This window comes from Saccopteryx leptura, chromosome 11 (assembly GCF_036850995.1).
Source record: "Saccopteryx leptura isolate mSacLep1 chromosome 11, mSacLep1_pri_phased_curated, whole genome shotgun sequence".
Classification (NCBI taxonomy): Eukaryota; Metazoa; Chordata; class Mammalia; order Chiroptera; family Emballonuridae; genus Saccopteryx; species Saccopteryx leptura.
In genome coordinates this window covers 14,170,332-14,180,293 of record NC_089513.1, presented here as the reverse complement: position 1 = coordinate 14,180,293, position 9,962 = coordinate 14,170,332, and positions in this window count along the sequence as shown.

The window sequence follows — 9,962 nt, the reverse complement described above, 5'->3', positions numbered from 1 at the left end:
AGAAATGCTAAAGAACCCTCCCGGGTTGGCCTCACAAGCCAGATCCAGTATCTTCAATCCCCTGGTGGAAAAGAAACAGGGATATGTTCCAGGGCTCATGCTAGCACTTCCAGAGCGACTGTTGTTGAACAGTGTCGGGCCAAAAGGAGCATTGGTAATCTCCCCAACCGCAGGTCCTAAACAGGTTATCTGGAGCAAGTAAACCAGATCCCAAATTGGGCAGGTGCACCCTAGGTTTTGAACCTCCATCCTTGGTGGGGAAGGTGGATTTCTCACCCAGGTTAGAATTTCCTGTCCTCTTACACTTATTGAAAACAGCTGCGACGTCATGGAAATGGCGCCGTGAGCAGCGCGTCCGACAGATCTCCCCAAAATCACAACAAATTTATCAACTAGAAACAGGAAAATTTATCTTCGGAGCAAACTGAAAGCAAAAGGACTGTTATCACTCGAATCTGAGAGACGAGGGTGTGGAGGAAGCTACCGCGGGACGTTCATTCAAGCCGCGAGAAAGTGCGCCTGTGGTAAGTCATCCCGCACTCGGAAGCCGCCGCCGCCGCCGGCCGCCGCGAGCAGCGCCCGGGTCGGTTGCAGGGCGAGCGGCAAGCAGCCGCTGGCGCGCTCCCGGTCTGGTTGCAGACCGAGCATTGCAGACCGAGCACCGCTAACGTTCCCAGCGGCCCGCGCACGGGGAGCGGGAGAGGCCCCAGGGCGGTATTCCCTACTTGGGAGATTCTCTCCGCGGGCGGGGCACCTCACCCAGCCATTCAAGCTAACAATCAAGCGTTGGGGGAGGGGCGCGCGCAGGCAGCCTGAAATACCTTCGGAGCACAGCTGCCACCCAATTACTAAAATTAACTTAACCCGTGAAATCTGCGCACCCTCGGTTCTAATTGATAAGATCTCTCTCAGTTCACCGACCCAAGACAAGAGGCGTGATATTTTTTGGTGCCTCTCGCTAAAGGGGCGGGGGCAACTTCTGATTGATAGAGCCTCCATATTCAGGGATAAATGCTAACAAGAAGGACTTGGCAGATAATAAGATCTATACCACACTAGTCGCAAGCAGAGACTAGTGCCTCTTCTTACCGGACAAAACAGGCTACAAAGAGTGGAAAGCCTGGGTTGAGAGGTCCAACGGAATGCTAGGCGCTGAACAATCACCTTGACAACAATTGACTCCCACCCCCGCCTGATTACACTGGAGGCCCTGACTGTCAGAGCCCTTCCCAGAGCCTTGCACTGAGTGGGGATAGAGTGGGGATTTCCCAGCTCTTTGAGTCTCTTACTCCCCAGGCAGAAGCAGTGGCAGCCTTGTGGCTGGATCGCCAGGCTGCTGGTTCGGGAGGGGGGGACTGGGAGAGAGAATCCACGAAGGCGAACTCTCTCGTCGTTAGACCCTGCAGACGCCGGCAGGCCTTGACTACCAACAAGACTAAAGCCAATTGTGTGACATTGCCATAGAACCCCATCAACTGCAAGTCCCTGCCTGGGTGTGGCGCAGGGGCAGGGCCTGGGGTGCAGAGTCGCCGACCGGGAAGAGGGAGAGAGGAGAAGGAGGAAGAGGTTGACATCTCAAAATCAGGAAAAATCCACAGACTTTGCAGCTTGTTCCACTGTTTGTTGGTTTTTTTTTTTGTTTTTTGTTGTTGTTGTTGTTGTTTGTTCCTTCTATCTTATTGCCTTTATTTCCTCCACCTCAGTCCTTCTATTCTCTGCCCATCTTATGCTTCCCTTTTCTTGAACTACACTACCCATAAGTGTTACATTTTATTTCTCTTCTTCATCCTCACCCTCCTTTGGGGTTATACTCCAGGACACTTAATTCTCACTCTCTCCTCTTTTGTTTTTTTTTGACTTATTTTGTCTTTTTCTCTTCCTTTTTTATTTCTTCCTTCGTTTTTCTCTTTTTCTTATTTTTTCCTTTCTATTCGTTTTTTCTTTTCTCGTTTTACTTTCCTCCCATTAAATCCTCAATCATGAACAAATTAGTTAATTTGGGACTCAAGGTTTTTTTTGGCTTTGTTTTTCTTTTTCGGTTTTGTTTTTGTTTTTTTTCTGGTTGGTTTGTTTTTGTGGCATTTTGGGTCCTCCCAACCCAAGGTCTCCATTGTATTTGGTCTTTGCTCCACTTAATACAACGTATTTTTACTTATTATTTTTATTTTTTCTTCTTGATTATTCCTTTTTTTGTCCTTTTTTCTGGTTCCCTCTTGTCCCTCTCATTATATCTCTTGGTTGACCGTCACCCGCAGGCAGATCAACTTATGCTTGTCTAAGATTTTCTTCCTTTTTATTTTTATTTTTTTTTATTTTTTTATTTTTTTTATTTATTTTTTTATTTTTTGCCCCCTTGAACTCTTCACCGCAAACCAGGCCCTCCATTATAGACACGATATTTCCCTGAGGAGGGGAGAGGAGGGAAGGAGAACAAAGAAAAAAAAAAGGGGGAAATAATAAATTATTACTGCTTTTTTTTGTGGGGTGTTTTACCCTTTGTTTTTTTTTTTGTTGTTATTGTTGTTTTTTTTTTGTTTTTTTTTGTTTTTTTTGTTTTTTTTTTGTTTTTTGTTTTTTACTTTTTACTCTTTATTAATTCTAATTAGTGCTATCAACAAGACCACCCTCAGATGCCAATAAGAAAGAGGAAATCGAATATTATGGATACAAAAGAAAGAGAGGTAACACAAATAGATGTGGAAAAATCTATGGAGAAAAGACTTAACATATTGGAAGCCTTGGAGCTAAATGACAGAGAATTTAAAATAGAAATCTTAAAAATACTCAGAGATATACAAGAAAACACGGAAAGGCAATATAGGGAGATCAGAAAACAACTCAATGAACACAAAGAATATATTACCAAGGAAATTGAAACTATAAAAACAAATCAAACAGAAATGAAAAACTCAATTCACGAACTGAAAAACGAGGTAACAAGCTTAGCTAGCAGAACAACCCAGATTGAAGATAGGATTAGTGAAATAGAAGACAAACAACTTGAGGCACAACAGAGAGAAGAAGAAAGAGACTCAAAAATAATAAAAAACGAGAAAGCCCTACAGGAATTATCTGACTCCATCAGAAAGAATAACATAAGAATAATAGGTATATCAGAGGGAGAAGAGAAAGAAAATGGAATGGAGAATATACTCAAACAAATAATAGACGAGAACTTCCCAAGCCTGTGGAAAGAACTAAAGCCTCAAATTCAAGAAGCAAACAGAACACCGAGTTTTCTTAACCCCAACAAACCCACTCCAAGGCACATCATAATAAAGATGACACAAACCAATGACAAAGAAAAAATTCTCAAGGCAGCCAGGGAAAAGAAGAGTACAACATATAAAGGAAGCCTATTAGATTATCATCAGATTTCTCAGCAGAAACTCTACAAGCTAGAAGAGAGTGGACCCCAATATTTAAAGCCCTGAAAGAGAGAAACTTTCAGCCAAGAATACTATACCCATCAAAGCTATCCTTCAAGTATGAAGGAGATATAAAAACATTCACAAATACAGAAAAGATGAGAGAATTTATCACGAGAAAGCCCCCACTCCAGGAAATACTAAAGGGGGTTTTCCAACCAGATTCAAAGAACAAAAGAAAACAACACCACAAGTAACAGCTCCACCAAGAACACAATAAAACCAAACTTAAACTGTGACAACAAAGGAAAAAAAAAAGGGGGGGAGAGAATGGAGATTAACAGTAGCAAAGGACGATGAAGTGCAGAAATACTTATAAGATAGGGTACTACAATGAATATGGTAGGTACCCTTTTCATTACTTAATGGTAACCACCCTAGAAAAAACCACCACAAAAACACATGACTTAAAAAAGGTAGCAACAGAGGAAAGAAGTATGGAACACAAACAAACAGAAACAAATGATAGAAAAACAAAAGAGAAGAATCAAACTAGATACAAAACTAACAGAAAGCAATTTATAAAATGGCAGTAGGGAACCCACAAGTGTCAATAATTACACTAAATGTAAATGGATTAAACTTACCAATAAAAAGACACAGAGTAGCAGAATGGATTAAAAAAGAAAATCCAACTATATGCTGCCTACAAGAAACACATCTAAGCAACAAGGATAAAAACAAATTCAAAGTGAAAGGCTGGAAAACAATACTCCAAGCAAACAACACCCAAAAAAAAGCAGGTGTAGCAATACTCATATCTGATAATGCTGACTACAAGACAGAAAAAGTACTCAGAGACAAAAATGGTCACTTCATAATGATTAAGGGGACACTGAATCAAGAAGACATAACAATCCTTAATATATATGCACCAAACCAAGGAGCACCAAAATATATAAGACAGCTACTTATTGACCTTAAAACAAAAACTAACAAAAATACAATCATACTTGGAGACCTCAATACTCCGCTGACGGTTCTAGATCGGTCATCCAAACAGAGAATCAATAAAGATATAGTGGACTTGAACGAAATACTAGAACACCTGGATATGATAGACATCTACAGGACACTTCATCCCAAAGCGACAGAGTATACATTTTTCTCTAGTGTACATGGAACATTCTCAAGAATTGACCATATGTTGGGCCACAAAGACAATATCAGCAAATTTAGAAAAATTGAAATTGTACCAAGCATATTTTCTGATCATAAAGCCTTGAAACTAGAATTCAACTGCAAAAAAGAGGGGGAAAAACCCACAAAAATGTGGAAACTAAACAACATACTTCTAAAAAATGAATGGGTCAAAGAAGAAATAAGCGCAGAGATCAAAAGATACATACAGACAAATGAAAATGAAAATACGACATATCAGAATCTCTGGGATGCAGCAAAAGCAGTAATAAGAGGAAAGTTCATATCACTTCAGGCCTATATGAACAAACAAGAGAGAGCCGAAGTAAACCACTTAACTTCACACCTTAAGGAACTAGAAAAAGAAGAACAAAGACAACCCAAAACCAGCCGAAGAAAGGAGATAATAAAAATCAGAGCAGAAATAAATGAAATAGAGAACAGAAAAACTATAGAAAAAATCAATAAAACAAGGAGCTGGTTCTTTGAAAAGGTCAACAAAATTGACAAACCCTTGGCAAGACTCACCAAGGAAAAAAGGCACAGGACTCAAATAAATAAAATCCAAAATGAAAGAGGAGAGATCACCACAGACATCATAGATATACAAAGAATTATTGTAGAATACTATGAAAAATTATATGCCACCAAATACAACAATCTAGAAGAAATGGATAAATTCCTAGAACAATACAACTTTCCTAGACTGAGTCATGAAGAAGAGGAAAGCCTAAACAGACCAATCAGCAGGGAGGAAATAGAAAAAACTATTAAAAACCTCCCCAAAAATAAAAGTCCAGGCCCAGACGGTTATACTAGTGAATTCTATCAAACATTCAAAGAAGACTTGGTTCCTATTCTACTCAAAGTCTTCCAAAAAATTGAAGAAGAAGCAATACTTCAGAACACATTTTATGAGGCCAACATAACCCTCATACCAAAACCTGGCAAGGATGGCACAAAGAAAGAAAACTACAGACCAATATCTCTAATGAATACAGATGCTAAAATTCTAAACAAAATACTGGCAAACCGAATACAACAACATATTAAAAAAATAATACATCATGATCAAGTGGGATTCATCCCAGAATCTCAAGGATGGTTCAACATACGCAAAACGGTTAACGTAATACACCATATCAACAAAACAAAGAACAAAAACCACATGATCTTATCAATAGATGCAGAAAAGGCTTTTGATAAAATACAACACAATTTTATGTTTAAGACTCTCAACAAAATGGGTATAGAAGGAAAATATCTCAACATGATTAAGGCCATATATGATAAACCATCAGCTAACATCATATTAAATGGCACTAAACTGAAGGCTTTCCCCCTTAAATCAGGAACAAGACAGGGTTGTCCACTCTCTCCACTCTTATTTAATGTGGTGCTAGAAGTTCTGGCCAGAGCAATCAGACAAGACAAAGAAATAAAAGGCATCCATATTGGAAAAGAAGAAGTAAAGGTATCACTTTTTGCTGATGATATGATCCTATACATCGAAAACCCGAAGGACTCCACAAAAAGATTATTAGAAACAATAAACCAATACAGTAAGGTCGGAGGATACAAAATTAACATACAGAAGTCCATAGCCTTTCTCTATGCCAACAATGAAATATTAGAAAACGAACTCAAAAAAATAATCCCCTTCACGATTGCAACAAAAAAAATAAAATACCTAGGAATAAACATAACAAAGAATGTAAAGGACCTATATAATGAAAATTACAAAGCATTGTTAAGGGAAATCGAAAAAGATACAATGAGATGGAAAAATATTCCTTGTTCTTGGATAGGAAGAATAAATATAATCAAAATGGCCATATTACCCAAAGCAATATACAAATTTAATGCAATTCCCATCAAAATTCCTATGAGATTTTTTAAAGAAATGGAACAAAAAATCATCAGATTTATATGGAACTATAAAAAACCCCGAATAGCCAAAGCAATCCTAAAGAAAAAGAATGAAGCTGGGGGCATTACAATACCTGACTTTAAACTATATTATAGGGCCACAATAATCAAAACAGCATGGTATTGGCAGAAAAATAGACACTCAGACCAATGGAACAGAATAGAAAGCCCAGAAATAAAACCACATATATATGGTCAAATAATCTTTGATAAAGGGGCCAACAACACACAATGGAGAAAAGAAAGCCTCTTCAACAAATGGTGTTGGGAAAACTGGAAAGCCACATGCAAAAAAATGAAACTCGACTACAGCCTGTCCCCGTGTACTAAAATTAATTCAAAATGGATCAAAGACCTAAATATAAGACCTGAAACAATAAAGTACATAGAAGAAGACATAGGTACTAAACTCATGGACCTGGGTTTTAAAGAACATTTTATGAACTTGACTCCAATGGCAAGAGAAGTGAAGGCAAAGATAAATGAATGGGACTACATCAGAATAAAAAGTTTTTGCTCAGCAAGAGAAACTGATATAAAAATAAACAGACAGCCAACTAAGTGGGAAATGATATTTTCAAACAACAGCTCAGATAAGGGCCTAATTTCCAAAATTTACAAAGAACTCATAAAACTCAACAACAAACAAACAAACAATCCAATAAAAAAATGGGAAGAAGACATGAATAGACACTTCTCCCAGGAAGAGATACAAATGGCCAACAGATATATGAAAAAATGCTCAGCTTCATTAGTTATTAGGGAAATGCAAATCAAAACTACAATGAGATACCACCTCACCCCTGTTAGATTAGCTATGATCAACAAGACGGGTAATAGCAAATGTTGGAGAGGCTGTGGAGAAAAAGGAACCCTCATTCACTGTTGGTGGGACTGTAAAGTAGTACAACCATTATGGAGGAAAGTATGGTGGTTCCTCAAAAAACTGCAAATAGAACTACCTTATGACCCAGCAATCCCTCTACTGGGTATATACCCCAAAACCTCAGAAACATTGATACGTGAAGACACATGTAGCCCCATGTTCATTGCAGCACTGTTCACAGTGGCCAAGACATGGAAACAACCAAAAAGCCCTTCAATAGAAGACTGGATAAAGAAGATGTGGCACATATACACTATGGAATACTACTCAGCCATAAGAAACGATGACATCAGATCATTTACAGCAAAATGGTGGGATCTTGATAACATTATAAGGAGTGAAATAAGTAAATCAGAAAAAAACAAGAACGACATGATTCCATACATTGGTGGAACATAAAAATGAGACTAAGAGACATGGACAAGAGTGTGGTGGTTACCAGGGGTGGGGGGAGGGAGGACAGGGGGAGAGTTAGGGGGAGGGGGAGGGGCACAGAGAACTAGATAGAGGGTGGCGAAGGACAATCTGACTTTGGGCGAGGGGTATGCAACATAATTTAATGACAAAATAACCTAGACATGTTTTCTTTGAATATATGTACCCTGATTTATTAATGTCATCCCATTACCATTAATAAAAATTTATTTAAAAAAAAAAAAAAAAAAAAAAAAGAAAACAGCTGCGTTAGGATTTTATTCAAGTTTACAGGCCAATTCCTGATTGCTTTTATATAGACTGACGGATGTCTTCCTATGCATCCACTACTGAGGTCGTCTTAGCTGAGGGCTGGATGGCATAGGGGCAAACCTGGACTGGTCTTTCCACCGGGAACATTCTCTCAAAATCTGTTGGAGCTACCACTCTTTTGGCGTGACCTTAAGAAGTTACCCAGACTCTTCTGAAGGCAAACACTTGTTTGTATATCAACAGCCTAACAAAACGCACTGCTCTCAGCCTGTATCCATGAGTAGGAAGCTGCCACCTCTTTGGGTCCCTAGGCACCCACAGGGCGAAGTAAAGAACTGAGGCTCACTGGTCTAGTGAGAAATGTGTGGGCAAGGGAGACTCTCAAAGAGGATTTGTAAAGTGGGAAAAATATCAACTCAAATGACTTTTTGGGGGGCTTAAATATCATTTCTGTTCTTTAGTTTTTGGAGTAGATAATATACTCATGTGGTTCAAAACTAAAAATTTTAAAAATAATTCCATATTTGTAGAATTGGGCACCTGAAACCTGTATAAAATTCTGTTAAGTAGTGTCACCTAATAAATTCAATTAAAAGAAAACAATTTCGCCTGACCTGTGGTGGCGCAGTGGATAGGGTGTCAACCTGGAAACACTGAGGTCGCCGGTTCAAAGCCTTGGCTTGCCTGGTCAAGGCACATATGGGAGTTGATGCTTCCTGCTCCTCCCCCTTCTCTCTCTCTCTCCTCTCCAAAATGAATAAATAAATAAAAATTAAAAAAAAAAAAAAGAAAACAATTTCATTTAAGAAATCTCACTCCCTACTTTATGTACTTAAAAACAGCTCCTTTTGAAGTATCAATGACATGCAGTCATCCCTTGTTGGGAGTGCAGGTTTGGCTCCAGACCAATGCACAGAAACCAGAATCACAATAAAGGGAACCACACCAATGTACTGGTTTCCCAGTGCACGTAGCAGTTGTGTATGCACTACACTGTAGTCTAATAACTGTATGGGAGCATTATACCTAAAAAACCCTCAAAACCCAATATATATACCTAAATTTAAAGATTTTGCTAAAAAAAAAAAATGCTAGCCAGCATCTCAGCCCTCAGTGAGTGGTAATTTGCTTGTGGTGGGGGGAGAGGGTTCCTTGTGGTGGGGGGAGAGGGTTCCTTGCCTCGATGTTAATGGCTGACAACTGATCAGGGTGCTGGTTGCTAAAGGTTGGGTGACTCTGGCCAGTTTGCCACATCTACTGACTCTTCCTTTCGTGAATGATTTCCCTGTAGCATTAGACCCATGATAAAAATTCCTTCACAATTGGACTTAATTCTCTCAACACTGCCATTGCTTTATCAGCTAACTTTATGAATCGACGCGGTCTGCCATTCAAGTCTGATCACCTTTTCTCAGTCAACCCACAACCTACCAACACATAGAACTCTGCCTCTCACTTTTATTTCTCACCACTAGAGGGACCCCTGAGCTTCTTTAACAACCTGCAGGCATACATACAGTCTTATCACAGTGGTCCCCAACCTTTTTTGGGCCACAGACCGGTTTAATGCCAGAAAATATTTTCATGGACCGGCCTTTAGGGTGGGACGGATAAATGTATCACGTGATCAAGACAAGCGGCAAGAGTGAGTCTTAGACGGATGGAACAGAGGGAATCTGGTCATTTTTTAAAAATAAAACATCGTTCAGACTTAAATATAAATAAAACAGAAATAATGTAAGTTATTTATTCTCTGTGGACTGGTACCAAATGGCCCACAGGCCGGTACCGGTTTGTGGCCCGGAGGTTGGGGACCACTGTTTTATCATATATATACCACTGTGAAATAAATAAATAACCAACTGAAAAGGTATTTTAGAAGATTATACTTT